Source organism: Xiphophorus hellerii, chromosome 20 (assembly GCF_003331165.1).
Source record: "Xiphophorus hellerii strain 12219 chromosome 20, Xiphophorus_hellerii-4.1, whole genome shotgun sequence".
NCBI lineage: Eukaryota > Metazoa > Chordata > Actinopteri > Cyprinodontiformes > Poeciliidae > Xiphophorus > Xiphophorus hellerii.
This window is the reverse complement of record NC_045691.1, coordinates 11,587,980-11,607,708: the sequence shown is the minus strand read 5'-3', so window position 1 is coordinate 11,607,708 and position 19,729 is coordinate 11,587,980. Positions and strand designations below refer to the sequence as shown.

The window sequence follows — 19,729 nt, the reverse complement described above, 5'->3', positions numbered from 1 at the left end:
AATGTAACTCATTTTTTAAATGGACATACTGAGGAGACGGGTTGGTTGTAGTATCATTTACCAGCACAGCTACAATGTTTAAAAAGGCTTAATTGTGTCCCCTTTTCCTATAAATACGATGAAAAGTTTGGTTTCAATAATTTGCATGCACATATCTTCATAACTGTAAATGCTTTTTTAAATAAATGAACGAACAGAGCATTGGTGACCCTCTCCAAGGGTGGGCTGGAGTTAAAATTAAGATGTCAAAAAGCACAATCTTTTGATTAAAGAGGTTAATGCAATTCTAAGGAAAGAATTAATGCCAATCCAATCTCACACACAGCACCTGTCACCTTTCTTGTGGTTCCTGCTCCACTCTCCTGCTACTCTTCCTCCTTCTCATGTCTCACCACATCCATATCTTTCTCCTCCTCCTCCTCACTCCTACTCGGACTGGTATTATTCTGCCTCTTTTTTAGAACTACACGACGACAGATGACACTGTCCTTGTCTGCAACTTAACAGCAACAATGATAAACTTTATAGTACTTTTGCAAAGAATAGAGTTAGAAGACATATACGATATAAAAACCAAGAAAAGCTGGAACAGACCAACCATTCAAGAAGCCTCCTGAACATCCCGACGGCTAACTCGCCCCGTGTGTCTCTGTGTGGGTAAAGGTCAGAAAAGAGTCATCTAGAGATGGTAAACCACACATCTCTGACAAACCAACAGGGTGCTCTGATGGGCAACTACCTCTGAAGGAAAGCCTGGTGCTGTGTGTCTCTGTCTATAAAGATGAATCAACAACATTCAATTCAGTAAACACACATATCAACAGATACCAAAGTTTCCCCAAACTTGCAAGATGTATTCAAGCTTAATGTGGAAGAAAGAAAAAACAACTAAACTCCAAATTTATGGGTGTATAAAATGCAACTGATAACTTGTTTATATCAAAATATCCTTTCCTTAAAAAAGGCTGATTATTATTTCCATGGTTGCTTTCATAAAACAGCCAATACAATCTACATTAAAGCTAAAACAACTATTTCTGAAGACTTTAACTTAGTTTTAGGTCATTTTAAAACTTTAGTGCCCCTTTCTTGTGCCCAATTGCTGCTTTTCGTGATATTAAAAAGCATGCATGTGAATATTTTCATGTCCTACCTCTGTGTCCTTAGAATCATTAGTTGTGTACAGGAATATTTCAAAGTATAACCTACATACATTTTGTGTATTTGCTATCACAACCTGACAAAAATCAAATGTTTTTAGGTAACCTAAGCTGCATTTGGACTTAAAAGAACTCAGACTAATTGAAATTTTCCTCATATCCTAGACAGCCACCTCCACCCACAGAGAGAGAGCACCCATATCTCTTCAAATCAGAACACACTGAAACGCACACTTGCACACACCGACGTCCAAAGACACACAAGCTTGCATGCTGACATCCCATCGCCCTCGCACAAACCCAGCCTGACAAGCTCCAGCATGTGTGATGGAGCTGACTGGTTGGAAAAGAGTCTCTCTGCCCCGAGGCTCAGCTCTCTCCGACAGGAAGCTGGAGTGTGAGCTGGGACACACAAGATGAGGGAGGGGACGAGGACGCACAGCACCAGCCAGAACAATAATCACCACTAACTGGAAAAACCGCTGTCCGTTCTTTTCCATTTAATGATTTTTAAAGTATGATTACAAGACACAAGTGCAAATGGATAGACATGCTCTAAGTAATAAGCCAGTGAGCAGACTTAAATATGGAGCAGTGGTCAGAGGCCAAATATTTAAAGAAAACATATTTTATGACTGATCAAATCTAAAAACTTTGAGTTTTGTCAAAAACACAGACCTAAAAAAATCAATACGGCTGCTTTGTATATAGAAGTTATGGGTGGCTTCAGGAAAAACCTGTATTTCCATTCCTGAAAACTTGAATGCCTTTGTCTAGCAAACATATTCATACCGCTTGAACATTTTCATACTTTTGCAACAAATGTGTCAATGCATGGATAATATGTACTGTAGGTGAGAATTTCAGTCACCCAATGCTGATTTTAAGGCAAATAGCCTATTTCCCGGCAGCGAGGATGAGCAGAAGAAAAAACACATTTTTCATTCTCTTTAAGTGTAGACTAATTTCAACTACAAAGAAAATAAAAACAGTTATTTGGGATTGTTTCAGTTTTCAACCCAACTGAAACAGGGGGAGGGTTGATGTTTCAGCAGTTAGAAACTTTAAAGGCTATGGCAGTAAATAGTTTCTGGAGACATCATATCTCACTGTGCCACTGCTTTCATCTAGGGTTACAAGCAGTGACAGTAAGTCTGTGACGATGACAGCATCACATGATTAAATCACGGCCTTACAACTTAACAACTATAAACACCACATTGCCAAGATTATTTACAAAGCCAAGTATGTAAAAATTACAGCCTGGAAAACCTTTAAAATCTGAAGTGTTGAACTTAAAAAAACAGCGTTTGATGTTGTTGATGTTTGTTGCTTTGAAAAAATAAGAGGGATATTGTCTTTTGTGGGTGAACTCCTCATATTCAACACTATAACTCGACCCACAGATGCATTTTACATACAAATGTTGCACAGTTTAAATGACAACATAATTAATTGACACGAGGAAAGAAAATTCTCAGAAACTCCAATGTGCTTTCTTTATTTGCTAAAGTTATATAGTGTAATCAGGGTCTACTGTCAATGAGGAAGTTTTCCAAAAAGATATGTCGTGGTCAGCCTCTGTTCAGCTAACAATATAAAGCTTGCTAAGTAAGAATAATTTACACAAATTTCATAATAAACTTTATTTACAAAGGGACAAAGTACATACCTAGCACAGATGTCACTATTTGATTAAAGTTACGGCATAAGCTAATTCACATCTGCAGTCCCTTGACAGTTTACAAAAATAGATGTATAATACAATAATATAATAAAATGGATTAGTACCATACTGAAGCTATGTGGAACAGCCTAAAGTTCAATAACCATCAAAAGATTGCAGAATATCTACATCTGGAACTGTTTGCCCAATGTTCGCTTAAACATCTGCACACGACATACAAAGTGCTCTTAGTGTCTCTGCTCCACAGCTGCACAATAAGACAAGTGTGAATAAATAATGCCTTTGCGTGAGATCATGTGGTTTTTACTGGTTGAAACTCTGAACATCTATTTCCAGTCATATCTCAAATCTAAAACATCCAGGACTCAAAGCCAGAATCTATCTGTCAGCACACCAGAATGCTTTATGGAGCTAAAGAAGGTATGTATGATGAAGTATGATCCATCACAGAACAACTGACTGTATTCAAAAAGCATTCAGAGAAGTTACAACCTGTTGCAGCGTCACTGGGTCTGCACAATGGCAATTTTTCAGATGTAAGTCAAATTGGACAAAAAGTCTCAGACAGCTGACAATCTGACACTGTGTCAGTCAGGGATCACAAGATTTTATTAGATGCCCAGTAACTCAGTCAATACTGACTTCTTTTAAAGTATGAGCTCAGCAGTTCAAATACTGCAAATACTTTACTACTTTCTAATCCTGCATGGCATTAGTCTTTTAGATTCTGCATTAAATAAACATTTATTTACTATTTATCTAGAATTTTATATATATTTTTTAAAAAGTTAGTTTCAGAGTCAAGATTGTTAGCAGAAACTTAGTTAGAAAATCCTGACCGACTGGTTGGTCAGCTTTGTCAAACCTATAACAGTGGCATTCAGTAGCTGCGTTTCCTTTGACCATATATTTTCTCAATTTGACATTTTTAAAATAAATTTGCTTAATAAAAAAACACAGCAATTTAAAAAAAAATCATTTTTTGATAAAATGTTTTGTCGCTAGGATGAGGTGGTTTGTTGGCTGTATCAAAATTGGTTTATTTTGCAAAACTGCAATGGAAACACTTTTTCGCATCACACAACTCACATGATCAACAACCAGTTGTTGCCACTAGCACAAACCATGTAGAAGAAGAGAACTGAAAGTATTTGGAGGATTATGGCAGCATGACTTTTAATGATTTATCATGTAAACAAGGCATCTAATAAAAAAAAGTTTGTGACATTATGAGAATAATTATTATTTCATTGCACGTCTTCTGGGTCCTGAGGAGGAGCTGCTCCCAGCATGCATTTGGTGAAAACGGGGGTTTCTGCACATTTCTCCCGATCTATCACAGCAAGCACTCTCAGCATTGTGTGAGAGAAAGGAAAATTGAGTGGGCATCCCTGTGACCACACTCTGTATTCAGCAGAGTGTGGTCCCACAACCGAGCATAAACGCCCAGCATGGCATTGCAATCCTCCCTGCAGCCCACCGACCAAGAAGCTCCATCAAACAGGATCTTCCATTCTACTCCCCCCACGTTCCCAGTTTTTACCTCCTGTACACTCAGAAAAAACACCAAGCTTTCCACCCTCCCTACAGCCATTCTTTCCATTCTTTCACGCTATCCTCAAAGTTTTGCTAGCAGGTGCATTACTCTGAACTCAAACCGATTCTGCACCTGCCCTCCCCCAAAATAAAGCCAACCTGGTTGAAAGCAAGAACAGCATTGGTAAAAAAAAAAAAATGGTGCAGAAGGAACGACAGAGTGAACCTGAAAAAATAACAGCTGCAACAAACGTATTGTCATTTAACATTTGTTTCATGCTGAGTGCAGCAGCAGGTCAGTTCACAGCAGGATCTGCACCTCTAGGCATCCTTAGTGGCATGGCTCTCTGTCCTCAACTACAATTAATCTCTCAATATTTAATGACTGTGATGATGAGTTCTGAGGAGAGATAGTTTTGTTAGAGAAACACGTCTAGTGCTGATGTTCTCCAACCTCCTTTTTTTCTTTTGATTATTAAATTATGATAAGTAATATTAAGTGAAGATTGTGGGCAGCTCAGTGGTGTAGCAACAAGAAGTTCCAGGTTCCAGGCAACATTCCTGATGGAGAAAGGCAAAAGCAGTGTTTGGAGTCAAGATTAACCTTAGTATTACTACACGTGAAGCTTGTAACTTCCCAAAGAAGGTGGAATAACAATGGTGGATTACCTTCAAATTCAACACCTTCACCTCAAATCAACGGCCAAATGGTTAAAACTTTGACACAACTGGACTTAATCTGACTGTGGACTGAGAACTGAGAACTCAACTTGAGGAGAAACCAACCATTTTACAAGGAACCTAACAATTTATGACAGGAAAGGTGGTCAACCATCTGCTACAATTGCACCAGGATTTGGATGATGGCTACAACAAGCAACTTCCTAAAGTATTTTTAACAAAGAGTCTGCAAAGTTATTTTAAACCTTTTGTTATGGAAAAAAAAAATCTGCAATATATTCAAACTTCTGCACCTAATTCTTGATTATAATATTTTTAAAATTGTATTTGGTATTATCATTACACCTTGCAAAATAAAACTTGCATTCCAGCTTGATGTGAGCCGTCATCTGGAGTCCTGGTGTGAAAACCCTCCTCACACCTGCATCAATCCAGTCACAACATGTAGTTAAGCAATTTACCTTAAAAAAACCTCTGCAGGCGAAATGACCTGCATGAAGCTTTGTGTGTGGCCAAAAACACACAGAGCATACAAAAAACAACATGGCACTGTAGATTTTAATATCTTGGATGCTATTAAACCAACAACTGCTTCTATTTAATCTTTATTTTGAAACTCTACTCCAATATATGATGGAGATTTACATAAAATTCATGAAAATAAACATACAGCAGCAGTAAAAATAGAATCTAGTAAAAAAAATACATAGTTTTGGGCTGCTTTTATGAATAAAAAAATATATTTTTTTAATGTTTTACTCCCTATAATCATATGTGTCTTAGAGTTTGTCTTTACTGGCTCTCTTTTTGTTATTTATTGGCTACCAGGAAATGAGAGCCCTCCCTGTGTAATTAATGGGCACAATTATGTAATCGAGGAGTGGTCTGCAGTTTGTTGCAAACAGCTCCAGATGTACTGCTGGCCTGTTGTTTGAGAGGAATTCAATTCTGGTGATCACCTATGATGGGGTCACCACCAGTACCAAGCCTGAGGTCACTCCCCACTCCCCAGACACCCGGACCCTATTTTCTTTCTCTTGTAAATCGAGCTTTAATGGTTTACAAGCCTTCCAATAACCATAATACCTTCAGAGTGAATTAGCTTGCAAAGCAGGGAGACACACAGGCAGAAATGAATCAAAGTTCGCAAATTGCTCAATAATAAGGAATTACTATGTACTCAAATTGAGAATTTATATGTTTTGATCTCCATAATCTGTGCATGTCTTTTTTAAGATACAAGAAACTTTAGAGGGAAGCTGGTATATAATTAACTTTAAAAATATATTAAATGTTAAGAAATTCTAAATGTGCATGAGTAACATTTCGTAATTCAGCAAATTATCATCCCATATTTTGTGAAAGGCCTGATGAGGCAAGGGGGGTTAAAGTCATCCCATCAGTTTTATGCTCCTGACTTGCTAAGTAATGTAGTCAAAGCTACGCATCAGATGTCTCAAGTATAATGAAGCTGGCTTTACAAGAGGGTGATGGATAGGGAACAGGAAGCTCTGGAAGACTCAGAAATCATTTCCAACCAGTAAAGTAGAAAGTCAAAATATATAATTTAAATTTGAGCCATTTGCTAAGCCTTCCACAAGATTATTAAGTTAATCTGCTGTTATTCTTTTGAAAAGAATGCTATGTGGGGGATCTCCGAAACAGATTTTTTGTGTAACTTTAATGTTGCACCACTTCTCCTGCTGGCTTCATTTTTGAAAGCTCGTATAGCTCTGCTAGAAGTTATCTTATGCACTTGTGACTTATGAAAGGCCAGCGTCAGCTCGGAGGTAGGTCAACTCCAGGTTTGAAACCGAAATGTCTCAAACCTGGAGGTGGGGTGGGGTTGTTGCCTAACTCCAATGGTCATTGGGTGAAAGGCGGGGTACACCCTGGACAGATCACTGGACAAACAATCATGCACACACACACACACACTCATAACTAAGCTTAATATAGAGAAACATTTAACAGTCATGTTTTTGGACTGTTGAGGAAGTAACTAGAGAGAACATATGCACCTATATATGCACTGGAGAACATGCAAACTCCTTGCAGAAACAGGTCATGATTCAAAACCTGGACCTCCTTGCTGCAAGCAGTTAATTATAGTTCTTAAATGAAAACCGGAATCAGTTGAGATTACCATCAGGAAATAAAAGTTGTGCAAAAACCAGGGATTTCTAGTGTTTACTTCCAACTGGTCTTTCTGGTTGTTCTGTTTGTATGCCCAAACAGTACAACCAGCGCATTAGTGAATCAAGAAACCAACCAAACCACCCTCTGTGCTGGATCTTAGATCATTTGAGCTGATTCAGATGCTGCTGATGTCATCCTTTAGTAGGGAGCTATGAGGAAAGCATTTCAGAAAGTATTTCAGAAGTTGTTTAGAAGAAGGACAAAACTTGGCCAATTTAAACTGTGTGCCTTTGTTTGTAAAATGATCACTTTCTTTGATTTTTAATGCATCTGTGGGGTTCTTGTAATCGTGAATCACTTGAAGTTATTCTCCCTCATCCCCACATCCTGAAATCATTCTGCTGGCTACATGTGGGTCCAGATGATTCTTCTGCTGAGTAAAACAGTCAGTGCTGGCATGAAATACAGAGGAGGCAGAATTACATCTTATCTGATCCCGGTTCATGAACTGAGATGCAGATCGTTTCTGTTCTTTCTCGAGGACAAACTCGCTCTCAGGGGAAATCAGTTTTTAAACATGAACCAAGTGGTTATTTTGGAAAAAGAAAGCACCAATTTCCAAACCCATGAAATAATTTGTTAATAAAAACAGTTGTGCTACACTTTTTACCAGAAACCGTCCAGAGTTCCCTACATAAAACCTGCCTTCAAAGCCCCAGACGCCATGAAAAGCGCTGAAAAGTCGCGGTTGCCAAATAAGAAAGAGCCAACCACTGGAGCTCAGTCAGTTAGGGCAGGGCCAAGCACCCAGTCAGCCAGTCAGAATGGCTAAGTTTTAAATGTGTTGCAGCAGGAAAAGCTTTGGAGCAAGGCAAGCAGTCTGGAGTCTGCAACTTTCCCCTGATCCAGCTAGTGCACCGCCCTCCTAGCAGCCCACCCAAGAAGCAGCCCATGGGCATAAATTTGAGAGGCTGACTCGCTGCGGATTTAAAACAATCTGCATCTCTCTCCCTCTAACTCCTACACTATGAAATGTTTCACTCTTTTTCCCCCCTGCACTGTCTTTTGCCCTTCTTTCCTTTCCAGCAAATTCCACTTTTAATGAGACTAGAAAGCTCTTTCTCAGAGTGTGCCAACAAAATTATTTTCTTACAGGCTTAATTAAGTTAGCAAAATATATTGAAAATGTACAGGATATGTATTTTTGTGTGTCCATCCAAGCAACAATAAAGAATTAGACTTCTGTCTACTTAAAGGAGGCCACAGAAAGCTTTGTTGAAATAAGGTTAATTACACCTATCAAAACTAAACCCCTCTGTAGTTTCTTTCTCCCTGAAATTAGATATTTCTCTGGACACAAAATGTAAGTTTTAAAGCTACGGAGCAAAATAAATGCATTTAATTAAACTTTTTTTTTTACGCTAAAAAGAATAAACACCCAGCTTCAGTTTGCACAATTACAAAACTGCCAAAGCTCTGAATCACCTCTGCTCACTGCATGCTTCAGTGTGTTGTAGCCTGACTGTTTAGTTGCAGATAAGCCTTTTTGAAGGAGGCTTTGTCCTTTTGCTCAGTTTCTGCCTCATCGACACATGTTCCTTGTAAATCAAAATGAAGCTACAGAAATTTTTGCTCTTCAGCTAGAACATCATGTCTGAGATGTTGTCGTAGACGTGAGGCTGTTTGATGATGAGAGCGGCTACCTTTGACCCACAACAGATTCCTCTTGGCGTATCAGTGACGACTCGGGCCTGCATTTGGCTCGCAGCAGTCGTAAGTCATATACACGCGTGTCACTGTGCTGTGAATGTATACTGACTTCCTGTTATGGCATCTGATCTGGCAAACATGGCAACGACCTAGCCGCTGTAGCTTGTCACAACTATGATTGAAAAGGGAATAGAAACAGAAGCACTTAGTCTAACAGAAAAGACAGGAATGGGAACATTTTGGAAAAAAAGAGATGGAGGACAATTTATTTATTCTGAAGTGGGATATTTGGAAGAGATGTAACAAAAAGAAACAGGAAGAATTATTTTCTTTGTGGTTCTTGAGCATTGGCTACAGCACTAATCTGGTTAAAGTCCATCCAGTGCATTAGAAGGTCAATTTCCAGTTGTGAAGGAACACTAAAGTTTTCAAAACATCAAAAAAAAAATGTATTCGTACGTTTGAAACTTTTTGTACTGGCTAAGAAGAGCTTCCTCCAATAGTCATAATGCTGGATTAAAACTCTTAGATCAATTACAGACTCAGAAAAAGGGGGCAGCCAGAGATTGTGGGGTCAGGTTCAGGTTGATCAATCTGTTTATCAATTGCTGGTGTGAGATGTTTGATATTGAAACTGAGGAGATTGAAGTGATAATGCAGTTTCATAATTCTGGCTGAGTGGCGGAGCCCCACGGAGAAGGTAAGTAGGTCTTCAGAGGATGTGGTTGGCAGGGAGAAGGTGGGCAGTGCAGCTGGTAACTGACTCTTCTACTGTTCCAGGGTGGAAGCATGAACAAGTGGAGGTCTGAGGGTGGACATTCAAGTGATCGTTCAATACAGCTTGCAAGAAAGTTTCCTAGGAGGGCAGTCAGCAGAGAGACTGGCATAGGTGAGCTAACAGATAATGCATGGAGCAGGGAAAGGCTGTGAGCAAGTACTGAGTATCCATAGGCCACTGGACACACAGTTTGAGTTAACCATCTGGCATCTACCTCAGGAAACCGCTCCTCTTTTAAACTCCTCCTGATTACGCCTGATGAGGATCAGCTGGAAGCCACACCTGCCAGTCGCACCCTGTGGAGGAGGAAGGTACAAGAAGCACCACACAAACACAAACTGTCCTGTACACAACCCCTGAAGACGTGATCGAACGAAACAAAGTGTAACGTTCCTCCTTCATCACCTGCTGCTGTCAGTCAGCTGACATGGATGCGTTTTTGCTTTTAAATAAAAACAGGAAGATAAAAATATACTCACAGCAAATCTAAAACTTGCATAACCCCTGTTAAAAGGCTGTGCTTTTTTGATGTATGACAACAAACTTTTCCACCTTTACCGTGACATATACAATATCAAAATAAAAATAAATCTGTAAAAGGAAAAACATTTGAAAAGTTAAAAAGCTCTATAACCTGTTTGTTCAAGTGTGTACACCCTTAAAGTAATACTTTATTGAGATTATAAAATATGTAAATTTCACACTTGCCATCACTTATATGTGGAGAATCTGAAATGAAGTTAAGTCTCTGAAAGATTAACTTGATATTTACAGAGAGAAAAGATCACAATAACCTTATCAAAAGGAAGGTTGTTGCTGTCATCTCAGTTAGATAATGTTTGTGTTAATGTGCAATATTATTTTGGTGGAGACTGCTGGTTAGCTGATTGTGAGTTTGGTGGGATAATTTCCAAACTTTGAAGAGAGCTAAAAAAGCAGAGGAACGTACAACATTTTCACAAACTACTGCCTGACCCAAAATCCCAAGGTTTTCTCAGTCTTACCAGACTGGGAGCAGATAGACAAGTCCACAACTCATTGAAGCTGAAGTTGTTCGACTGGGAAAACAGCAACAGGTTTAAAATGGTCTCATGCAAAAGTGTAAACATTTAGTAGCTGCATTTGTTGTTTCCCATTGTTATTAATGTCTTCAGATTGAGCTGTTTTAAAAGGTTAAAATCAGCTAATTAGGTGACCTTATAACTGCCTGTTAGCCCTCCACCACTTTGGTGATTTCTAGACTTTTCTATAAAAATTATACATCTTTTTACTATCCACAACAGAATTATTGCTAATGACATCCTTTAAATTACCAATGTTGTTAACCTGTAAAGCATAGGTATAAAGGCATTCCTCACATCAACAGAGCTGCTGTTTGTAAAGGGGAAGTATTCTGCAAACTTATATAATGTTATAATGTTATTCCTCATCAAACACATACCTGGAGTGTTGCTTTGACTCATTCATGCATGTTTGAGAAATCCTTGAATCTCACATGGCAGCCATTCAGGGGTTCCTAAACACCTGCTCATACACTGTGCTGCCTATTTACCCAAAGCTAAGCCTAGAAGTTTTAGTCCCCAAATTGAGTTCCAACCCCTCCCATGTGCCTTCCTCTCTCAGCTCCTCCAGACTAGCAGCAGCAATTAGAAAACATCTGATGGAACTGTGTATGTGCTGTGTTTATCATACAAACTACAATGCTCCTAATAATGGTTGTAAACAGCACTAATAAATGGCATAAAGAAGCATTGCTGTGATGATGTGCTGGAAAGAATAGAAGGTTCTTAAAGAACCAGACGCCAACTTCTTTAGGAAATTGGCATCTGTTTCATTACAGCCATCAAACGGCTGTAATGAAACAGACACTGGAATAAAAAAATAAAGAAATGTTCAGGTCCTGAACATTTCTTTATTTCAAATATTCAACTATACTTATGAATTAAACAAAAACAAGAAAATGCTAAATGTAGAAGCTTGCAGCACACAGACACTGACGGGGTGTTTAATGTGGAACTGCATGTTTCTCAAAAACATATGGCAAGCCAACATTCTTAGGAAGTTATCTCATCTCAGATAACAGAGTTGTTGTCCAAAAGAGCCATCATAAACACACGCAACATGAATATCCCGCTGTACTTTCTCCTCAGTCCCTTTGTTTCTGAATAATAAAATCAAAGCATCCATGATGCAGTTAAGGAACTCTATCATTACCTTACTTGTTATAAAACAAAAGGTATAAATGTTTGGAAAATAAATATGACGCAAAACCCGTGATGATCTGTCATATTGCCTCTCCTTCTCTACGACAGCAAAAGGGAAACGCAGACATGTCATTTTTTTTCTTCTAATTGATGAATACTACAGCCAGACGTCAGACTCTGTATTGTAACTTCACTAATTATGTCAACACCTAAAAGCATTGTGGCTATGGCAACCTAGTGAAATAATAAACACCGCCTCTTCTTCACTTTCTGCCTGCCGACAGTAAAGCACAAGATGAGTCATCAGCAGTCGAGAACACACACATTGAAACACACAGACAACCCAAAAAAAACACACACACAGACACACGCACAGGCAAACAAGTTAGAGTAAAAAATGGTCTGAATGAACCTGCAGGAACAACATAAGAAATACTACAAGACCAGGTTGTTCCTGCTTCTTTCAGTCAGAGCCACAAACTGAGCGGATTTAATGGCGAGTAATGAGCATCAGCGTGGGCTGTTTGTGCACACAAAAACAACCCAGCATTTTCACCTGGATGCTATTATCTGTCGTTTGATTTCTAATATCAACCACATGAGGTGATAATTAGGCTTACTTGTGCACAAACCCCCACACGCACACCGACACATGGAGGCAAAGAAACCAACCGCCCCAATTCAAAGCAGAGGCCTTGAACGACCGGGAAAAGCGTCAACTCCTCCTCTTACTGTCGGTAGAAAATCTACATCACAGGCATGCATATACAGCGCTGCAGGCAGTAAATTTTTAACTTTTTCATCTGTACTACCTAGCAAAAGTATTCACATCACTTCATATTCTTCAGATTTTCCCACATCACAAACGCAGCCCTCACTGTATTTTACAGGGACTTCATGTGACACACAACACAAGGTACAAAATCTGAACAATGGAAACAGAACGAAAAGGATACATGGTTTTTTTAATAAATCAATATCTGAAAAGTGTGGCATGGATTGATATTCAGCCTCCTTCAATCAATAGGCTGAATATTGAACACATGTAGGTTCTAAACACTCAGAATATAGACTTACATTAAAAAGAGATCACAGCAGAAAACTCATAAATATACATTCTGCCATTATGCTCCTAGTCCCCAAAACTACCCTTCCTCCCTCACAGCTAAACACACAAGGAATCAGTTCTGAGTGGCTTCAGAGCTGAGAGAACAACAAAAGATTGTAGCTGTAATTTTTGCTGCAATTACAGCTACAGTTTATTTGAAGTTTGTCTAGCTTTACTCATGAAACTTAAGTTTTTGCTTGTTTTTCTGAGCAAAATTGTCCAAGCTCATTCAAATTGGACAAAGCCCCGCTTTCAAGCTTTGCTACATATTCTCAGTTGAAGTCTGCACTTTGACTGGACCATTCCAACTCATAGATGTGCTTGGAGAAATAAGCACATCTTGTACTGGATGTTTAGAATCACCTTGTACTTCCCTATCAGTTCTGACACACTTCTCTATCACTATTGAAGCAGGACATTCACAGAGCCAGATGCTGCCACTACCATATCTCACTGTCCTCATATTATTTTCACCTTGAACTCAACATCTTCCCACCAAGAAACATGGTGCTGTTGGGTTTTTTATTAGACACATAGCATCTTGGAAGTAGGTCTCAACTGGCCGTCTCATCTTGGCCACGTCTTTGTGGGTTTGTAGTTTTGCCATACTCTTTCCATTTTCCAATTTTTGGATTAGACAGAGATCTGTGGGATGTTCAAAGCTTGGGAAATAGTTTTTTATCCTAATCTTGTTTGAAATTTCTCCACAGTCTTATGCCTGACTTGTGCTTTGTTTCCTAGTCTTCATTGTTATGTTCTTCTAGATTAAATTACACATATGGATGTTGCTAATTAGGAGGTATCAGAATACAGAAGGCTGTCTACAAATACATGCCGCACTTTTCAAAATTTTGCACATAAATGTGTTAAAATCTAAGTATCATTTTGCTTCCCACTAGTGTATTTCAAGACTAGTAAAAACCCAAAATAAAACACATTTTGTTTTTAACGAGACAAGATATGAAGACATTGAAGTGATATGCGGTACACCTCAATACTTCCTCACCACAATATTTTGTTTCATGAGAATACATCTGATGAGTCACAACAAGATTAAAACATGTGTGATCCTAGAATTAGTTTAGCACTGCTAATAGTTGATTATCTTCAGCACTGAATTGATTTCATAAGTCTTTTTTCATCAAAACAAAACAAGAAGAATAAAAACCTCCACTGGACTAATTGCATCAAACCCGGCTGACCTCTGTCTCATTTTTCTATCCCTCTGAACTGATCGGCTGTGAAGATCATTCATCTAATCCCGTCCACTGTGATTTGTCCGATACGCCCTCTAATGGGTGGGAAATCTCCGAGTGACCACGGACAATGATTTTCAGAATATTTCCCATGGTTGCAACATTTCCCCTCACTATTATATGTGCCCTTTGACTAATGCGATTCAAGCTTGCTAAATGTTTAATGCTTTTGCCCTCTGGTGTCAGCTCTTTACTTAATATCTCCCCTCCTCAATGCTGTGTCTCACTCCAGCATCATTTAGTCTTTTTACTAATCTCTGTACAAATCTCTGTGAAATCAACAGCTAATTCTTGCGCTTTCAGATGGGCTACGAAGCAAGTTTTGCCTCCAAAACAATTTCTTCACTCTCAGCCAAAAATGGACATGGAGTAAACTGAAGATGTGCAGCAGATCAGAAAGAACGCAAACTCAAATCTGATGAGGCAACAATCATCTCTGAATGCCTTTCCTCTGATATGTTCATGTGCCTGGAAGTGGTAAACAGGACAATGAGGAGATAGAAGAAAAAGGAGCGAGTTCTGTGTCCTTTGGAGCGTCCCGGGCCGAAGCTGATCGTCCGTGCGGTTTGAGCCAGGCCTGGCTCAGACAGACAGACAGCTGCTATTAAACCCTGATTGTTTCAGGTTCACAGGGTGTGAAAGGGTCTGATTGAAGGGCTGTGATCCCAGTGAGGGTGGTCCTTCTCCCCCTTACCTCCCCTCTCTCTCTCTCTCTGTGTGGAAGGTGGGAGAAGGACCGTGTAGGGAAAGGGGGGTGATGGGTTGCAGGCGTCACGTGACGAGTTTCTTGCTGTGCAGGACTAAAATGGAATCTTGACAAAAACACACCACTTGTTGCTGCCTGCTTCTTGTTACACCTGTGTCACATAATCAGGGGCCAAACCCTCCGCCCCCACTGCCTACCCAAAACTCCTCAAAAAAGTGACTTTATCATCATGATTAATACCAGAGAGAGCTTTGCCCAAAGTTTTACTCATTTTTACTACAGTAGATGCAAATTCACCCAAATAAAAATTGTACGAGGTCAAAGAAAAACCCATCAGTCCCCTGAGATGACTGTGGTAAATCACATCAGATTTGACCTGTGACTGCAAATTTGAGGTCAGCTGCTTCCTGCACAGTGTATTTGTTTAAGGCCATCCCCATTAAGGAGCCTTTCGAGCTCAGTACACTTGATAAAGACCAGAGAGGGTGAGGAAGCTCCCCTGCAGAGCTTTTCTCATGTGGCCAAAGGACAAGTGCAGTCTCGTCCATCGAATGCTCCCCTTGTAAACCTCTAAAGGAGTGATTGGTCATGATGGAAAATGACCCCGAGCTTTTTATTCAGTTTCTTTCAGCATAAAAACCTGATAACAGTAGCTAATTCCACCTCGTCCAGTTACAAAGCAGTTAAATAATTTAATATCTCATAAATCCTTTCAAGGATCTTCCTCTTAATGCAGTCTACAAAGGTATATATGTGAGTGGGGAAGATTCAGACTGTGTGTGCTCAGCACTTCTCACTGTCACTTTGGAAATAAATAAGTGTTTGGCCTCCCCATTGAGGCTGATGTTGACGCTCTTCAGTGCAGGGCCACTATTAGCAGTGGCCTAATCTTCCCACATTAGCAGCTACAGTCCACTCTTACACAGATAATTAGATTAGAATCCATCATCTATCCCAGATTAGAGATGGATGATAGCAGGGTTCAATTCATAAGAAGCACCAAAAGTGCAGATGTCAGAAAACCATCAAAGTTTATGCATTAAAAGTTTTGACAAACTGCAGCAAGAGGTAAGCATGTAGGACAAATACTGACACCAAAAGTGTTGTGAATTACAAGAAACAGCTGTTCTCGGGTGGCCCTGCTACTGTCCTCGGGCAAACCTGCAGACCCCCCACCCCAAAGGAAGCAGTTTTAGGGGGCTCTGCAATTGAGCCAGGAAATTCAGCAAAACGTCAGCTTATCCTCTCATGTCTAAACAGAAAACAATTTCAATATCTTCCCGGGTCTCTTTTAAACCCAAAGTAAAATATACTCTGCCCCAAGAAACCACCAAGCCCAGAAAAACCGAACACAATATCTTATCAGTTAAATGGAAGACTTAAAACAAAACGTCACATAAACAAAGACATGAAACAAACTTACTGTAACACACAGTTTAAAGTTTTCATCTGATTTAAAGAGATCCAGGCTACAGGGGTGATTATAAGGCTGCGCAAAAAGTTACTTTCAAACCAAGAACAAGCATAATCTAGTCAATTAATAATCGACTGTAATTTAAAGAGCGACCATAAATCATCAGCTCTGCTTACCTCAGGGTAGAGGAGAAATATTCAGCATGAAACTCCCTGACTGGAGTCCTTGGAAGAGCTCAGAGGATCCAGGGACTGAGAAAGTTTCCAGTAAAGCCTCCCGTCTCTTTCTCTCTCTCTCTCTCTTTCCCCTTTCTTTCTTTATTTCTTTCTTTCTCTCTCTCTCTCTCTCTCTCTCAACTTTTCTGGTAAGCAGGCGGATGGAGATGAGTGAAATCTTCACAGAAACCGACACATTGTTCCTTCTTCAGCAGGGATCTTGCATACTTTCGAATTCTTCAAAGTGTCTTTAGGCAGACGTTGACAAAACTGCACCCCATGTTCGGCTCTGGAGTCCCGCAAAGCGCCTTGGAGTTGGCTGCACAGCCAATGCGGGAATGCGCACCCCCTTCTCCCTCTCTCTTCCCCCTCCTTCCCTGTCCTCCCTCCCTTTCTCCACAGCCTGTGGACCACCCCGAAACAGGAAGTTCACTTTTTGTTTTTCTTAAAAAAAGAAAGAGAGAAAAAGAAAAGAACCACACTGCCTCGGTTTTCTCCTCAAACTTAACATGCAGCCCAGAAACACAACCAAACTGATGGTCGGTCAGTTTACCCCCATCTTCTCAGTAAATAAAAGAACATTCCTTTAAAGTAATATAATCAGCTATATAAAGGCATTACAGCCTCCAAGTGTTTATCAAATGCTTGTACGTACACGGCTGCGTCTATATTAAGTAGGTTCTTATCTAGTAATTGTGAAAACCTATCTATAAATGTTTGTGTTTACTTTAACAGTGTAACTTCATAGCAGCCCATCGGACAGCGTGTGTGGCTGCCTGGCTGGCTTCTTGCGGGGATGCTGCAGATTGCTGAGCCTCAACCAGTCAAATCCACCACAAAACCTGGACTGGAATACAATCCGCTGCCCTGGAGCCGGACCAGCGCCGACTCGACCACAAAGTTATTGGGTTATTAAAGAAGAAAGACGCGCGCCGACACTTAACCTAAAACCAGACATTATTATTTCAGGAAGTGTACATGAACACATAGGCATTTAGTAAACATGTAAGAGTAATAAAAGAAAAGTTATAATTATATTTTTATAAATATGTACATATTTTTGAAATATTTATTTATTTGTTTCTTTCTTTCTTTATTTATTTACACAGAGAATAACAATGTTTCAGAAAAAGAGAAGGACCACAGTAAATATCAAAGGCAAAAAATATATACATTTATTTTTTTCATCTTAACTATTTATTGATTTATTTCTGAAAACATAAATCTTAAAATGGTATAACATAGCTAATGAATTTATTCTATCTAGATATTATCTAGTTGTTTGTTTATATATGTATGTATGCTGATGATTATTAAATTATTTTAATTTCAACAAGGACAAAAACAGCAACCCTGCACTTGAGAATTAAATAACAAATTTAAACATTTAAGAATGCAAGCAGTTTCAATGTGATATTGAAAGAGGTAAGACAATGATATATCCAAGACATTGAAACAGTATATATATATATATTTAGAAAAACTAAAAACTACACACCACAAAAAGCATGCAGAGAAAAGGACACATAGGGAGGCTGAAATTTACTACATCAGTTTGTGAAGAGTGTTTACGAGTTCACTGACTTCTTATAGTATTTTTTGTTTGTTTGATTTAATTACGTAATAACCCATAAAATAATAACGTGCTTTTTACAGTGCATGTTATTGAATACATCTGTAAAGATTTAACGGCGCTAACAAAAAAAAAATGTATGTGTTAAGTGTTTTGTATTCAAATGTTTAGCAGAATCCAAACTCATCACCACAGGACCAAGAGTGTTTATTAGCTGCACATCAGTGAATAACTACATTCATGAGGCGGTTTTATTTTCAAAGCAGCCGGGAAAGCTGAGTCAAAGCCTGAACAGTTGGTGACCCGAGCCAAGGCTGGAGTCCATTCACAGCATACGGCCAGTGGTTAAATCAGATTTTGTCAATGAGAGTTGTGGTGGGCTTTGAGCCCAATATAGCTGCAGCAGCCAAGCAGGGAAGCCTTGGCTGTAAACCCTCCCACAGATGCTGCAACCATATGTTTCATCTGACAGACAGGGAGAATCTCACACCAGCTTCACTTCAGATTATCAATGAGTGGGATTAAAGGTGAGGAGAGTTTATCGTAGTTGTTGTTAAGAGCTTTTTTTTTTTTGGTCCTTCTAAAACTGGAAAGTATAATTTTGCTAAATATAGGAAAATTATTTATACTTCAGATTTCTTCATTGAGAAGATTTGAACCAGATGGTTTCAGTGCAGTGATGAAGATGACAGCATGCATACAAATCTTTCAGTTAAACTAGGACAATTTAGCCAGTAGTTCATCAACTCACTATTCAAACTTTGGCATGCTAAACTATTAAATATAGATATTATTCAGCATCATGAAAAATGTTCACAGTAGAATATTTCATATCTGCATTTCTTATTCAGTTTTGTATGCAGCAATATACATACAATATTGTACTCATACAATATTGTATACATACAGAATTTTGTTAGCTAATGTTTGCACTTTTCTTAACAGCTAACATTAAGAAAACATTAGCTGTTTTCTTAATGTAGCAAAGGGAGAAAAGGTGAATGGGGCAGAAATAAAAAGTTACAGATGTCCACCTCCAAAGCCTATAGAGGGCTTAATGCACCAAACAGATTACCAACAAGGTAAGCCAAAGGAAAAGCTTTTAGCCGAACCGTTAAGGTCAAGAAAAGACTGAAAGCTGCAGACAGGATGAAGTCTCACTGTTTGCTAAATTCCTAAAACTGGTTTTGCACAGTGTTATCACATAGTCTTCCAGCGTTTTACGCACAAAAATATCTTAAATATGTGGAATAACAGAAGGTTTATTATAAGGTTATATGCACACCATACAGCAACAAAACATTTGAAACATTATCCAATATCCACTAAAATGGAAAGAAAGTGAAGCCTCTTTCCTCATGGTGATGAATCCAAGGTTACAGAAGGCTATGGAGGATCATGCATGTTAGCCAAGTGAGTAGAAGAGAAAGCAGCTGTCACCAAGGCTCGGGGCATCTGGACACCATTCCCCAGTGCTGCAAAATCCAGCAAATCTTTTACAGGATTTGTTTTTCCATTGCAGATGGTCCTCTGCACATGTTTTCCTCCCATTGGCTAGGGGT

The 19,729-nt window shown here is 39.1% G+C and overlaps 1 protein-coding gene across 4 annotated transcripts in view; it reads right to left on the bottom strand.

Moving 5' to 3' along the window:
• Nucleotides 1-16,936, bottom strand: part of gli1 (GLI family zinc finger 1) — a 57,617-nt gene extending 40,681 nt beyond the window's left edge. For 3 of the 4 annotated variants that reach the window (XM_032549861.1, XM_032549863.1, XM_032549862.1), the window contains exon 1: nt 16,556-16,935. The gene's annotated coding sequence lies outside the window, so the exon portion shown is untranslated. Of the gene's footprint in view, nt 1-16,555 lie in introns of all 4 variants that reach the window. The other variant, XM_032549864.1, reaches the window with a different exon arrangement.
• Between the last annotated feature and the right edge of the window lie 2,793 nt (nt 16,937-19,729).